This window comes from Molothrus ater, chromosome 5 (genome assembly GCF_012460135.2).
Source record: "Molothrus ater isolate BHLD 08-10-18 breed brown headed cowbird chromosome 5, BPBGC_Mater_1.1, whole genome shotgun sequence".
NCBI classification, from domain to species: Eukaryota; Metazoa; Chordata; class Aves; order Passeriformes; family Icteridae; genus Molothrus; species Molothrus ater.
Window position 1 is genome coordinate 29708330 of NC_050482.2, and position 16860 is coordinate 29725189.

The following is a 16860-nucleotide window of genomic DNA, read 5'->3' on the forward strand; positions in this document are numbered from 1 at the left end:
ATGTACTCCTTACATCCTTAATGCAACTTGTATTTGGATCTGTTGTTTCATTGGTTCACTGCTGTATATTTTGTCTCAGTACTTGTTCTTATTTGTAACTAATAAACCCATGGAAATACTGTAGTTGCTGGAATATTGTTTACTTCAGTTATGTTATGGTTTTATTAGGACATTGAGTGTAGGCTTCTAAAAGGTTAGAACACAGTTAAAAATATAGTTAGCTTAAAATTGCAAAGCATTATAAAAATTGACGCTTGTAACCTGATAATACTAAACAAGCACTGTAAACTTTGAACCTGTTTTTAAGATTTCATTGACCTGAAACTGTTCAATTGAGCTTCTAGATTTATTGACTATTACCACTTTGGAAGTAAATAATTCTCAGTGGGACCTATTTCAAGGCTGGAATGGATCCAAGATAAAAAGCCTTTGTACAGGATATACACATAAATCCCTGATCTTGTTGGTCAGGTTATTTTAGGGAAGCCTAGCAGATTAGTAACATGATGCCTTTCAATTCCACTTATGAAATCCCGTCAGAATAAATTAATGAATATCAGACTGATATTTTAGGCTATCTTATGTCCATGTAATGCAGTTATTTAAAAACTCATTGCACAAACCATTTTAAGTGTTGTTGACATTAAGTAGTAACCCATACAGTTACTATGTAACTCAACCTTTCCTGTTAACAGCCGTATTGACTTGGTGAAAAGCAGAATTTACAAAGCTATTTTCCAGCAAAGTTGCCTGTATATGACCAAGGTTGCAGTCCTACTAACACAAGAACAGTGTGAGTTCTGTACAGGATTGTCTTAAAGGAACTTACATTTTGAGAAACATTAATTTTGATCATAACAGCCTTTCTGTCCAAAATGTTGTAACAAAAGCCTATTTTGATTATATCAGTCTGAAATAAGCTTAAATACCCCTGCGCAGAAGTAATTTATTTATTGCCTTTAATAATTTGTATTTCTTAATGCAATACAATATTTAGAATTTTAAAAGGAGTGAAAATGAACTGTAGTCAATTTCATTCAAGAAGGAGGAGAGAAGGGAGCAATGCAATTGAACAGAGGTGACTCAGTCTTGTTTCCATAAAGAACTTACATAAAATGAGGCTCAGAATGCCCCATACACACTGATGTTAGAAGGTAAGTATGAACATTACCCAGGTAATTTAGATTATAAAATATAATCAGGTTAAATGTGTGCTTTCTTCATTTTTGGTTTAACTTTACAAATCCATCATTAGTGTGGATCCTCCTTAGATCACCATGTGAGTTGTCTTTATATTGCTCAAGGCTGTAAGAATGCCAATTAAGACAGAAAGAGCTGGACCTCCAGAGACTAGTTAATGGCCAGCAAACATGTTTGTTTCTAGAACCCATAAACAAACAAAGTAAAAAGCCAAGGCTCTGGAAAACAGTGGTAATGATATCTGCTATTAGTATTTCCATTTGCTGTTTGTACTATGGTAAATCAGTTTTATGCCACTCTAAATATAATTTCCAAATAATTTTTTTTGTTACCACTGCAAGTTCTCCTCCAGTCAGAAGAACTTGGTTCTAGGAAGCACTTCCCCAGTCAGAAGTTGAACCTTCATCTGTTCTAAAAGCTTTAAAACATTTTTATTAAACCAAAGCATGTTGGCTTATACCACCTACATTCTGAGCAGCAGCTTTGCTTTGGTATTTCTCAGTTTTATCTTCAGGATCTTAGTCTCAAAATTTCTCTGATGAAGACTGGAAGGGTAGAAAATTGGTGTTCCACTGTACTGAAAGTGTTTTGCCCACCTGCAGAGCTTGCATTCCTGTTCTTGAAATGGCAGACTGATCTGAAAAATTGACAATCAACTGTGCGAACCTTTAATCTCTTAACCTTCTCAAAGGTCACTGCTGGGATAACAGACCAAACCTAAAAAGCTTTTATCCCCAAAACTTCAATTTTTCAAGTTCTCAGTCCCCTCTTCCTGTTTAGGAGTTCTTAAATGCCGTTAAGAGTTCTTATCCATAAATCAAAAACTATGCTGCTAATCAACACATACCTTATTTTTAAATTGAAACTCAAATATTATAGACAAAATATTGTTAAAAAGTAGTTAAAAACATGAAGTATGAAAGAAATTCTCCTCAGGTGGACATCATGCATAAGGACCAAATTATTTAAGCAGGCATCTGCGAGGAAGTAGTGGTCAGAGCCTGAAACTAGTACTACAAAACTCAAGGAACATTCCTTTTTGTCCAGCTATAAATTGATCGGCCCTGAGTAGGTTCACTCTGTTAAGAAAAGACTCATGAGTTCGACTAGAGGCCACACAAAGTCTGAAATACAAATAGATGAGTTCCTCTCTTTCAGCATCACTTCTCTTTTGGCACTTGCTGCTCTATTGTTTCATGGCTCTTATTCCAGTAAGCAGTAGTCACTTTCTCACTTGGCCTGCCTTAAACATAAATTTCTTTTTGCAGCCATAGTCATCAACTCTTGAAGGAACTACCAATTAATAACAAAGTCCTCTATTGTGGCAAAAATCTCCTTGAAGTAAGAAGGTTTACTGTAGTGCCTGCATTGCCCAAGAGAAGAGGGACCGATAGCAAGCCTTTTCATTGCCAATTTTTTCTTAGAGCTGATCTCTTCTGTATCCAGTCAGATTCTTCTGTGTTTTTGTACCCCTGTGCAGAAGTACTTCAGGATGAAGTATATTGGATATGGACCCCATTTTTACCTTATATTTTGTATATATTTTATTCAAGCTGGCCACAGGGCTTATAATTATTTGAAAATGCATCAGAAAAGTTATTCAAATGTTCTTAACAAACAGTTAGATACTGTAAGGTACAGTATGATAGATACTGTAAGATACAGTACTGTTTGGCAACAGTATCTTACGACACTAAGAACAAAAAGTGTCAGCATTTCAAATTTGGCCTGTCAAACAGGTTGTCGTATATTACTTCTCTTTCTCATCTTTTGGGAACTTATCCCCAGACTATCTAGGGGAAAAAATTCTTCTCCATTCCATTCCACTTTTGACTCTCTCTATGCTCTGGAGATCATCTGATATTATTGAAAGCTAATATTTGTTCCAAACTGGCACTGCTGGTGGCATCAAGAAAACTCTATTCTCTTGATTACTTTCTCTCTTGAAGGACTTGAAACACTGACTGTCTCTACAGTCTGCAGTCTATTCAGCTTTCAAAGAAACAGGATTGACTTATTGGTCTTACTCCAAAAATAATCTCTTCTCTCTTCATTGTTTTGAAACAAACTGCTTGCGTTTGTTTAATGAGGAGACACTTCTGTCACAAAGTTTCCATAGGGGAAAACATGACCTTTTTAAATGAAAACAAATCCCTGATAAGGAAATGCATCTGAAGTGTTGCTATTTTGTACCTGCCAATCTGGCCAAATCTTATGGGGTTTCTTTACTTCCCCATTGACTTAAAGAACAATAATTTTTTTGGTTTAATGAACATCTGTTTTGTGGGGAAAAAAAAGGCTATTTATGTATTTTCTATAAATAAGTTTTCATTTGAGGTTTCAGTTTTATCTCATGGTAGTCATATACCATTTTGTGAGAAAAGGAAGCACTGGTAACTTTATCTTTTTGAGGGACACAAAGAGAAAAGTGTGTAATGATCGGACTCTAAAACAAAGGGCATTAAGAAAAGTGGTGTAAAACCCTCAGAAAACTTCTGTTGGCTGTCCTCTGGCAGACTGAAGGCGTGATACCAGCAGAGTTCATGTACTTCTTTTCCAAACACTAACTTATTCTGCTATCTGGAAAAAGCCACGTGGCTTGTGCTGTCTTCCCACAGGTATCTTTGCATAGGAAGGAGCACTGTGCTCACTGTCCCAGCCAGCCATACTGCTCACAGGATGGGTGTGGGGCTGTGCCAGATATTGTCAAGCCTGCAACAGATTAGAGAGAACACAAGGTGAAAAAGTATGTTGGAAAAGTAGCAACATGAATGAAAATCAAAATATATCATATCCACACCATGTTAAGAATCCAGCTGTCCTCTGGAGGACACCCATGTGCTCCTCATCAGGGGCAGGGTTTCTTTCACTCCTGAGGGGTCTGTTAATAAGAAGGAATTCTCTAATGCCTAGGAAAGCTTCCTGACAGTGTGATAAATGCCAAAATCTTGTTTTCCTTTAAGGGGGATAGAAAAATACATACTTAAAAAAATTATAATTGCTCTCTATTTCAGCAGTTCAGTTAAAGACCAAAGCCTGATCAGTGAAGATTTCTTCTTGACTATCCAAAGATATAGCTTTTTATTTATCATTCTGTTAGTTAATGCTTTTTAAACAAGAAGTGTTTGTGGGCTTCTCTGTCCAAAACCAGTTAATGCATTTGGTTGTACTTTCAACTGTGTTTTTCTTTATCTAAGAACATGGTTACTTCCAAGATGAATGTAGTTCATCTAAAATTTTCAGAAATTGAGTGCACTTTTTAATCAGTTCAAAATCCTTATCACAAAACCCCCCCCACAAAAACATAGCAGATTGATACACTTCTGACAAAAAAAAAAGGAGATTTAACTTCAAATTTAGATGAATAGTATTTGTCATTCCAAATCTGATCAGTTGAAATGTATTTCAAGTTTGCAGAACATGGAGTAAGCTTTTCTTTTGGAGTTCTTGCTCCTGTCAGTCTTCCTGAAATTGGTCATCCAAGCTGCAAGAGGCAGAATATTTGTAGTATTATCCTAATAAAACCCTAAACGGTTTCCCAAGTGGCAGCTTCAGCATGGCAGTGGCTCTCCTTTGTGCTGCTCCTCACCTCTGACCACAGCAGCTGGGGAGGTCTCCAACCTTAGCAACAGTTTGGATTGTGCTCTGCTGCTGAGGGCAGGAAGATCTTAACCCTGAGTTGAGCAGGAGTTTGCATTAGATCATTTCCAGAGTTTTTGCTGACCTAAATTATTCTATGTGTTCATGAGAAGTATAAAAATAGGAAAATATGTAATATATATATTTGAAGTGTTATTTGTCTGGGTTTTTATTTGGAATAAAGGAGCAACTGTCAAACAGTTGAGTTCTGATCAGAAAAGAGTAAAAATTTACCATCTTTAAGTGCTGGTAAATGACCCCCTTCCAGTATAATAGGAAATGTGAAAACCGGATATGAAAAAGTGGAACTGGATTCCTGCAAGGGAAAGATCTCCTGCCAGTTCTGAGATACAATCTTCAGGGAAATTAAAGAGATGACTCAGTGTAATGCACAGTGTGCCTGTACAACCAGTAAATCAAAAGAGACAGTGTCACAATCCATTCTTTTTTCTCTTATCTAGCAGAGGATTTTGTTTTCATTTTCAGTACAGAACAAGAAATGGGATTTAATTCACAAATGTGACAGACTACTGACTGAACAGGCTTCAAACAAATCCAAGAAAATGTTCTTTAAACATTGCAGGAGGTAACTCACAGACATGGTGATACTTATTTTTAAAGATTTTGTAGATTGTCTGCATTGTCATGTAATGTTGAAACTTCTCACTAGGTCAACACATTTATCATAAATATACTTGTGAAGTTTTCTGGTTCATAAATTTTGAACTGAGGATGTAAATGGTATAAATGTGCCAGACAGTGGCCAGAAGGGGATGATACAATCCTTATGTAAGAATTTAGTACTTCTATCTAGATTAAAAGAAATTGGAAAATATATAAAAATTAAATTTTATGGAGCAGTTTGGTTTGGTAAATAATTGATATTAGCAAATGAAGATAATTAATTTAAAAAAATCTCTAATCTTATTTAACAGTATGTATTTGAGAGATAAATATGATTAATGTAGATACTGGGATCTCTGAAAGTCCTACCAGAAATTTGGCATTATGATTGTATTTGAAATATTTCTTAGGAATATTTAAATTAATGCTAAACCAGTGTACTTTATTAGTTGTGGACTCCTTTTGTTAGTAGAAAGTCAGTATGAACAGAATATATTGTGGAGGGTTGATTTTGGCTATCTGCCAGCACAGAAAGAAAATAAAATGGGCAAGATCATGGGTTGAGGTAATGACAGTTTAATAAAAAAAAAGCAAAAGTCACATGTGGAAGGGAAGGAAAAAAAGAAGAAATTTATTCACCATTTCATGCCAACAGACAGATGTGCAGTGAATTTCTGGGAAGTGGGGAATTGGTACACATGGCAATTCCTTCAGAAGGCAAACACCATAACCCAAAATATCCCTCCCTTCTCCTTCCCACCCTCCCTTTTATGACTGAGTGTGATGCATTTTGAGTCAGTTCAGATCAGGTGCCCCAGCTGTCTCCCTCCAAACCTCTTGCCTGTGTGCAGCCTGTTGGCCTTCTGAGTGGTGGGTTGGAGAGACAGCCCTGATGCTGTGCGAGCGCTGCTCAGCAATAGCCAAAACATCACTGTGTTACCAGCACCCCTGGAGCTAGAAATGCAAAGCACAGCACTGCGTGGGCTGGAAAATGAAAGAAAAGTCTATCTCAACCAGAACCAATGTGTGTAGCAATGAAGATGTGCAGTATTATGTCTGATATAAAGCTGTATTTAGAATGCATATACTTTTTTGTTCACGAGAGTGTGTGAAAAAGACGTTTTAAAAAAAAGGATAAAAGCGAGCAATATATCTGACATATACCTAGAAAAATATTTATTTTGGAAAAAAAAAAGTTTACTGTAAAGTGTCTTTAAATGTCATTTGTAAATAAGATTTAAAAGTCCTGAAATATGATCATTTAATCATTGTCTCCTTGTAGTGACTGGTTTCTATTGATTAGGTCTCAAATTACTTTATTGCCGTGTACCTTCTTAGTGGTGTGAGCATTGCTGCTTGAAAGTGAGCTGTTTACTATTTCTATCTTCTCCTTTAAAAGACCAAATATTATTGTATGAGGCTTAAAATACTTGGTTTTATTTGAAGAGTTATATTTGATCTTATCTACTTCTAAGCATTCTCATGGCTTCAACTGACAGGGAGAATTTTTGCACTGCTGTTCCTGGGCAGAGGGGAGGGTTTAGAATTGCTCTGCTAAGAACCTTCTGCTTCTTTCACTCATCAGTGTAGAATACCAGTTTAGTTAGAAAATCTCCCACCTAATCAATTTGTAAACTCAGGAAATACTGTAAAATACAGTGGTAGTGTTCCTGAAGCTTGGGAGCATCCAAGATAAAGATCCAAGTTATCCTTATGCCCCCATTTGATTTAGCTAATAGTAAAAAGTAATGTGGGTGATAACATTCAGTCAGTATAAAACTATTTCTGGAACAAATTATCATTGAAGAGTAGTATTGTGAAATGTTTTTCCACACTGAGCATCAGACAAAGATATTTATCTCACAGTTTATTTAATCATATCTGTCTTCTTTTCAACTTTAGATTTAACATAATGTTTTATGAAATCTTAGCTGAAGTTTGTTCATTCTTTTAAAGGTTTCATATTGACAATGTTTTGTCATGTAATCTTTTGCATTATTTGGAAATGTATTTTTCAATCTATGTATAAGTTTAAAGGTAATTTTTTTCAGTTAGAATGGTATTTTCCAAACTACATATTTTAACTGAAGTCACTAGCTTTAATTGCAGTTTGGTAAATGTGTAGGCCTAAAATGAATGTTAGACCTTCACTCTAGAAATCTGAACTGTGCTAGTCTCAAAACATAAAAATCCATATTTGGTCATATTTCATAGTTTAAGAATCCAATAAAGATGAGTTTGCACTTAACTAGCTACTTTTGCATTTAATGGAACTGTAATCCTCAGAAGATGAGTCATCTGATTCAGAGGTGTTCTTGCATGTTAACAAGGTAAGCTAACAGCATCAGTGTGTCATCAGCACTCTTTAGGTCACAAATCTAAATGACAGCACCATATGAGATGCTCTAAAGAAAATTAACTCAATCTCAGCCAAACCCAGTGCAGATGTTTAAGATAAATCAAATGAGTTATGTCTAAAGTGCTTGTTCTTCTCCATCGACTCTGGAGAGAAGTGGATTCTTCCAGAGAATCCTAGAATTCCCAGCTGAAATTGAGACTTTTATTAAGTCTGTAGCTGAGATGAAACTCAGTAGTATTTGTAACTAACTGACCTTAAAAATGTAGCCAAAAGCATCAAAGTTTAGTTTCTGGATGTCAAAAAGGCATGTGCACACATCTCTATCTCTTTCTATCTCTTTCCATTGTTTGAAGATGTGCTTCTCCTTAGGGAAAGTTAGGAGAATATTCTTTTCAATGCAGTTCAGACCACAAATTTTGTATTTTCTTCATTTGGGTGTCTTATAGTTGTATTACAAGTGACAGTGGTGGAGCAAAAACCTGACCACTGTGTGGTTCTGATGTGTTTGTCTTCTGGTAACTCATGTGCAAGACATTAAAAGAAGACTGTATTGTAAAATGGACAGTCTGCAATAGACAGCTGTTAGTTTGAGGGTAAAATCAGTAAAAAACTTCTGTCACTTTTCCCTCTATATTTCAATGATAATTTTATTTAAAATGCTGAGTATTGTAGGGACCAGAAAATAAAACAGTCAGTACAATATAGGGCAAAGTTATATCAAGCGTTGGACTGGTATCAACCATCGGATGGTTAAGAAGTCACAGCAAAGGTGCTTGCTTTGGCAGCCAAGGAGTGGAAGAACAGGCTGTGTTCTTTGCTGTGTTTTCCATGTAAAACTCTGTGTAAATACCTGCCAGCTCCTGTCAAGTGACTGGCCCTAGACACAGTTGTTCTTTATATACAGTTTTCAAGTAATACAGTAAAGAAACAATCTCAATTTCATAATTTGTACATTGCTTGAAGTCTAGTTCTTTTCCATCTGCTCTGCAATCTGCTGCTGATAGTACATCATGAGGGAAGCCAACCAAATCCTCAGACCAGCCCCTGAGTTGTCAAGCCTCGTTTTCCTTCCATTTTTTCTCAAAGGTACCTGTGAGCATGATAAAGAATTTTTGTTTAACAACTCTAGTTTCTATATCTCTGTCTGATTTTATAGACTGAAGCAAGACTGATATAAACCAGTCATCTTAAACAGATTCAAAGCCAAATATACATAACTGAATCATGGGATCATAAAGATTTGTGTTGGAAGTAACCTTACAGATCATCCAGTTCCAGCCCCTCTGTCATGGGCAGAGATGCTGCCCACTAGACCAGCTTACTCAAAGCCCCACCCAACCTGAAAGATATTTTCTGTTTGCACCTCTAAGTAGTTTTAAATAATAACTTTTACTTCTATGACAGTTTCCCAATTAGTTTTGCTTTATCCACAGAATAGTGGCTATGTGTGTGCAGGCTGTAGAACTTGGATAATGTTTTTGAACAAACCATTTGCAGAGAAAGTGCTTCAGAAGATTCTTATTTCGGGCTCATTTGTAGCTATATCAGATTGTAGTGTCCCTTTTAAAGCTGTGGCTTACCATTCTTTTCAGATCCAGCTCAAATTCTCTTCAATCATGATCACTGAGTATCTGTTAGCAGAGATTCTGTGTCAACATTTCTTTGTTCCCTCTGTTCCAACTCATTAACTCATGGCACATTTTTTGTAGTTTTCTGGCATTTCATTATTTTAAAATAAAAACACCCAGTTTTTCTAAATCAAATTTTCAGGGAAGTTTAGTAAGTTAAAGAATGATTAATATCCAGAGTTGCATCATCTGCTAATACTTACAAGTTTTTATTAAAATGTAGTTAAATGTTTTTCTGCTTCTGCTTTCCCAATTGTACTGCTGTTTACAAGCAGAGTCGATCCGGTGTTTTGTAACAACTGAAAATTGTCCTACTTTCCCCTTTCTGAATAGCAATAACACTGCAGTTACTTGTTTATTCATTGCAATAATGCATTTAAACTTCTCTGTTATCCCTACAGCTGAAACAGATAGAAAGTATGAACTTTTGCTGAAATTCACTGAAGTTTTAAAGTTATCAAAACACTTGGTTAAAATGATAGAGTTACAGCTATAATATTTAATTTTGTTCATATTCTGTTGATGGTATGAACAGTTCTCTTTTTCTTTTTTAAATTAACTAATATTTTTTGTCTTTGAGCTTCAATTTCTGAGAATATTGCTGCACATCTGCCTATTTCCCTTCTTAGCCATATTGAAATGTCAAAAACAGGCATGGACATGTGCAAGCCATGGCCCTTTCTGAAGAGTACAGCCAGTGCAGCATTACTCAAATCCATTCTTACCAGTATCTCACCAAGTTTAAAAACAAAGAATTATTTATTTGTTTCTTATAAAAAGCTTCACCGCATCTCTTTTTCTAAATTACTAATCTAGCTTCATTTTATAAATGCATTGCCTGATATATTCTTTAGTTTCTGTTGCTTTTTTCAAATACATTAATACTATTTCCAAATCTGTTATTTATTAATTTTAGTAGCTGAAATATATGAAATATTCTGAAATACCATACACCAAAGAAATTATCTGTATTTTAAGATAAGCATATCTAAAACACTTAACAAGTGCCCAAGGCCACCTGTCTTATTTGTGTCCCTGGGCACCTGTTTTATCTTGCATTTTGGCACTTTTTACTGTAAAACTATTCTGATATCCTACTATATAGGCACATGGAGTGAATTGAATAGGTCATTTAATATACCAGCACACAGTACGCTGTTGCAGATTAGTTGCAGAATTTTACTAGCCTGTTAAAAGGAATTCTAGAAAGTGGCATGATTCTCTTAACTTGTCACAGTTCTCCTAACTCATCCACTAAAATAATTATCCACTAAAATAATTTTCAACAGGCAATTCACTTAGCAGTGAGAAAATGTCTTAATCCTCTCCTGCAGTATCAAACTGGCATGTAAGAGGCAACCCTGTGTGTCATTGCTTCAGTAAAAACAACTTATGCAGCAGTCATAGAGTTGAAATGGAAGCATAAGCAGCTACAACTAAGCTGCAGTGCTGGTGTTAGTGTGTGGTGGGACAGGTAAGGCTGTGTTATGTGTGAATGGCTGAGCATTCACCTGTTCACAGTATAATTAGAAACGTTTCTGCAACCTATCCTTGGCTGAGTATTGTAGCATGTATTTGCAGCAGAAAAATGCTAAATGCACTCTGCAGCCTTTGTTTTTCTTCTTTCTGACTAAACAGAATATATGTTTTTTTATGGTACACATTGCACATGAATAGCAAAATTCCTGGAAAGTTTATAAAAGATTTCTCATGGACATAATGAATTTGAAAAGTCAGTTTGCTTAATTCTTTTTTCAGGCACCTTTTGTGCTTTCCCCCACACTATCCTGTCCATCATAAGTTCCTTGTAGTACAATTTGTAGGTTTAGTTTATAATTTTCATCAAAACACTTGTGTAATAATGGAGGAAGGTGCTCATCTGAGGGAAGAAATCTGGATTGAATTCTCAACTTGTCTATTCATTGTCTCCAATTTTATTTGTCATTTAGGGTTTGACAGGCACACAAAAATGTAGGTTTTTGTAGCAAATCCTGTCATTTTGGCTTGCTGGAAGTATGTGCCAACACTCACCATAGTTTACCTGTACCCAAGAGGCTGCATTCCTCCCATAGTGGATGTCCTTAATGCTTTTGAATTTGCAGATCCCTAAGATTTTCCCAGTAGAGATGCAGACTCTTACAGCCTCTGGCAGTAGGCCTGTCACTATGATTTCCATTTTGCAACTCCTTTAGACATAAGCTGTTGGCCATTTTCATATATGACATCACCATGCCATAGAAGAAAATAATCTAAATTACCATGCTGGTTTGAATTGCTATCAGATCCTTTGATTGTGAAGACAGCCTAGGAAGACTAGTGTCATTAGGCAAAAGTTAATCTGTATGAATACCACCTGATCTCTAAAGAGAAGTCCAGACTCTGTTGGACATCAAGTGCTTTATGCTTGGTTTGCTGGAATAAATCCACAAAAACCACACAGGAAACTCCTACAACTAGCAGTATAAAAAGCTACATTAAGAACAAAAATATGTTAAAAATCCTGTCCCAATTTGCTTAGGCACCTTAATTTGGTCTGTAGTTGTGATCTAAGCCAAACACCTGTACTGACCAGTGGCATCCATTCTAAAAGTGAAGAAAAGGGAATATTTTTCTTATATGTGCAAGATGATATTTATACAAAATATGGAATATCCAGCTTCAGTTTCACCTCACCTAACAGTCTCCTGAAACACATATTTCTTATCCTCTTGTGTCATCATCTTTTCAGATTGAGAATGACAGTGAGGTTCAATTCTCTAACTCTGAAGGGCATTAAACCAGTGTCCCTTGGAATAGGGACTGGATCTCATGTGTACACTACCATTTAAGTTGCACACCTCTTCTACATTAACAGACAGAATTGAAATTGCTGCATTTTTCAATGGGCCCTGTCTCAAAGGCAGGCTTGCAAAGCCAGAAGCTAAGTGGTCTGTCCCTGTGGACAGTGAGGAGCTCCTGTGTATCCTAGCAGCAGAACTTCTCATGGCTTGGGAGCTTTACAAGCAAAGTCCCCAGAGTAACTCACACAGCCCTCAAGCCTGTAGAATGATGAGGAGAGGTTTGCAGAATTAGAGTTCTGCTGCCTGGTTTAAAAAAAGCATGTATAAATAAGTTACTAGGCAGTGATGCTCAGTTACAGAATTGGCCTGTCAGTCTCAGGTGTTCTGCACTGTGCCATGATCTGCTGCACTATAGCCAAGCTGGTTTTGCTTCTCAGATTTTTGTGTCTTGGAGATTAGCCTGCTGATCCTCTTGTGGCTGTTACCTCTTTGATGTCTTGTCAAGCAAAATCCCTGGTTCAGTGCCTCTTAATTCTCTCTGTTCTGGTGTCATAGGAGTTTTGTCTGTATGTCTAAAGCATACACTGGGGATCGTCAGGGACTGGATGAATTGCTGTTGTGCTCTCTGTGCTGTTTGCTGGTAGCTGTGCATTATGCCATCCTCGTTATCATGTGCCAGTTTATAAGATAGCAGGTCTTGCTGTCTCTGGGCACCTTCCAGTTCCCTGTGGCTCTGACTTCAATTCCTAACATTAGAAGAATAGCTTTTCAACTGAGTGAATTGCTACCAAGTGTCTCATTTGCCATTCTGTCATTTTAGAGTGACAAATACTGATCAGGAACTGTATCTGCAGTCTTTTATGTGTGTTTTCAGTTATTCTGACACTCTCTGCCTCTTCTAAATTGACAGTAATGGAAGCTTGTGGTGCCACATCTAAACACATCCCTCTTTGCAGCCTGTGTAAACTCCTGTACTTTCACTTGTTTGCCAATGTCAAAGCATTTCACTTTGTCAGATGCACCGAGGAAGATGAGTTCCATATAGATATAATCAACCGTTTAAGGGGAAGGCCAGATAATAAAACCACCCCAGAAAAGTGCATATCAGACTGCAAAACATATATAGACTTTTTCTTACTCAACATTAAAGATATCTAGGCCTCCCCTCCTTTTCAAAGAGCATTAAATTATCACTCTCTGTGGATGCAGTTCTTGTTGGCTCTGTACAGAGCATGCACTGTGTTCTGTGTGCAGGCCCAGTGCCTTCAGTTCTCTAGTAAAGAACCAGCTGAAGCTTAGTTAAGATGTATCAAGCTTCCTAAAATTGCTTTAAAAGGCAGCTAAGACCTCCCCAAAGTGTCTATGCTCTCACTGCTGTCCCTGGACACTCAGGGTTCAGTTCAGATGTGTCTGGGTTGTCAGCTATGTCACAGACCTCACGAGGGATGCAGAACTCTTTGGATTATCATCTGGAGATCAAGTTATGTCACTTCACTGGGAATCACTTAGTCACATAGGTTTAACAATGCCTTTTAATATGTGAACATTGTTTTTTTTGACATGCTAGCTGTCAAGAAGTAATGTAAAGCAACTAAATCCTTGACCCAGTCTGACCAAGCTCCATAGAGAGTTTGACTTCCTGGTTTACCCTTACATTTAAGTGTCTCTATTCAAGCTAAAACCCTTTCTTAGATCCTATGGTGGTCAAGAAAACACATTCTCAGCACTGACTCTCAGTCATGACATTTTTTCAGACATTTTAACACTAGGAAAAGTGTTAGCACCACAGTGACTTGAGCATCTTTATCCAATGTAAAATTTAAAACCTTCCATTTGCTTTCACACTTTGTCATTTTAGCAGTGTCATCCTTCTTTGAGAAAATGCTCTGAGATCTTCCTTTGAATAAAATCTCCAGGCTAGTGTGGTTGTCTTCCCCTTTATCCATTCTGTGCACACTGCTGCTAACTCCAGAAACTGTTCAAGTACGCTGGGCTATATGTCTTTTTACTGACTCATTAACATACCTTTTGCATTGACATGGATGTAGACAGTTACTTATGATTTTTTTTAATCTCTTTAGAGTTGTCTTATCAGTCTCCTTTGTCTTTTGATCCCTCTCTTTTGCTCTATTCTGTTAAAATGTTGCTCTACCTTCTTTAGACTTTGGCCTACCAAGAGCAGTTTCCCTGGAGCTGCAGCTTCCAGTGTTACTGCAAAAGGCTCCCAAATCCCAGTCAAAAAATTGTCCTTTATCTATAATATTCACAAGTATTGGCTCCTCAGACTGTAATTATTTTCACTTATCCTGTCTGTCTCAGAAGAGCTTTTTTTACTCTGGGCTTTAACCGTGGTGTTTTTTCCCTCGGTGTTTCCTTGGGTTGTGCTGCTCATGCAATCTGCTGGTGCCTTGCTTCAGTACACTTATGGGGAAGCAAACAGAAGCCTTTTGACAAGCTATAGAAAATCTGGGCTGGCCATGACAGTTAACTGGAACCCAGCAGACCTTAGTCCTCCTGCAAGGTGCAGACATGGGTCCTAGCCAGGAATAAGACTAAATAATTAAAGAAAACTACTCTAATCACTAGCTAAAGCTAGAAGAATGTGAGAATTTTCCATAACAGAATTAATTTTACTTTTGGTACTGTTCTGATATGTACCCTGCTAGTATCATCAGGAAAGCATGTCTTTTTTGAAAATGTCAAGTGCTCTTATTCCTATTTAAACTAAAACCTGAAAATGAAAACCAGAGGGTTAGGTTTCTTTTTTTTTTAAATTCATTTTAAGCAGTCCCAGATCCCTATTTTAAAATAGTCAATTTCTCTTTGTGTTTTGAAAGAAAAATAATACTGCAGAGAGCATTAAAGACAGAGGGTGCAATGCTAACAGTTAATGAAATAGTGATGTATTTCATTACTATTTCTAATAAGATGAAAATGCTAAAAATATTCTTCCTGTTCATAAAAAGTTGTAGCTGTATTTTAATCAGTAAATGCACTTAAACCATGCACAGTTTATATTTGTAACAATTTCTTTATAATAATATGCTATTTTGACACTAACTGAAGGTTTGTCAATTTGCATCTTTAATTCAGGCATTAATTACTTGTAGACTGAAATGCACAATTTGTACTAGGCTTCTTTGGTGTTTTCATGTTCTAAATGACAGTAAGAGCTGTTGGGAGGACGTGATGGTTTCAAAGCCTTTCTGTGTATTTAAGTATTGTATCCGGTTCATTCAACCTTATTATAAGCCTTCTTATAATACCTCTCTGGTACTTCTAACATTCATAAAAACAAGTGATTACACTGAGAATTTCAGTTTCCATTAAAAAGAATCTCTTATGTCTGGGTTGATTTCTCTTCTGCTAGGTAATACCTGCATTCAGGGATCAGTGACCTCTCAGCCTGTTTGGTTAACCCTCCTTGTGCCCAGCAGGGTGCTGGACAGGGTGGCTGTGGCAGGCCTGCTCCATGTGCCAGGGCTATAGGAATGGCCCAAGTGGCCCATTTTCTGGGGATGTTGAGCAAGTGTTTGCTTATTGTACACCTGTGTAATGCAAATGAGAATGTGCAGTGCACATAAGAAAAGGTGAGAACCCTGGGGTTTTGTATGTGTCTCCCACTAATGGAGAAGACTAAGATGTGCTTTGCATTTGAGGGCCATTCCTTACAAGTGACACTTACTGCTGTGCCTTCTTTGTGAATAAGATATCTTTTTAAGGAATGCAGACTTGATAGTTTTCTGCCTCCACAGATGCTACAAGAAGGGCGTGTCCAAGCTACAGGAAAAAAGGAATTCCAAATATTTTCCAATTATAAAAATTCTAGAAGAATATATCTGGGAGGATTGTGCTTGCCTGTTTTCAGTCTTCCTTCGTTTCTGCTGTTGCCCTCTCTTGGAGACAGAACATTGAAGCAGGGAGACTAGGCTGACCCAATGTTCCTGTTCTTACATCCTTATTTATAACATGGTGAATTTAGGATACTGATGATCTTTGAACTACATGGAATGCTGTTAAAATAGATTAGATTTTTTTTTTTCCAACAGAAAATTAGAGCCAGCATTTATATGCTGTTCAACAGAAAAAATAAACAGATGGCATTTTTTTAGTGACATACCAGCTGAAAGGTCATAATATGTATAATGAAAAGGACTGTTAGACTAGGACATTTTTCATGTGTCATAAAACTATTTGCTGACAATAATATTTCTGCTCTACAGCATATTAAATTCTAAGAAATTATACTATGTTATGCATGGATTAGTGCTAGCAAGACCTTCTATCTTGATCAGATATTTAGATTTTAACAGAACTGGCCCAGAGAGTGGAATCAATTTGCACTGATCCAAATGCAGAGGTAGGATCTGTATAGCTCCTAGACCTTGCAATATTTGGCATGTAACAATGGTAAGATTTGAATAATGGATAGCACAGTGTTCAAGGACACTTTTACATGTAACTGTGTCCCTTATGCACACTCCTAAATAGGCATAACAATACATAAAAATGTTTACAAGTGTCTTGAAAGCAAAGGCATCGCTTGTAAAGTTCAAATACAATTGCCATTCATATTCATTATCATCATATTAGCTCTTGAGGAGAGTTGCCTCTTCTTGACCACTACAAA

General features: G+C 36.8%; 1 protein-coding gene across 3 annotated transcripts in view; it reads left to right on the forward strand.

Annotated features, from left to right (window-relative positions):
• The window catches only part of TMEM117 (transmembrane protein 117), a 180977-nt gene that overhangs the window by 57764 nt on the left and 106353 nt on the right, over positions 1 to 16860 (forward strand). The window lies entirely within an intron of this gene.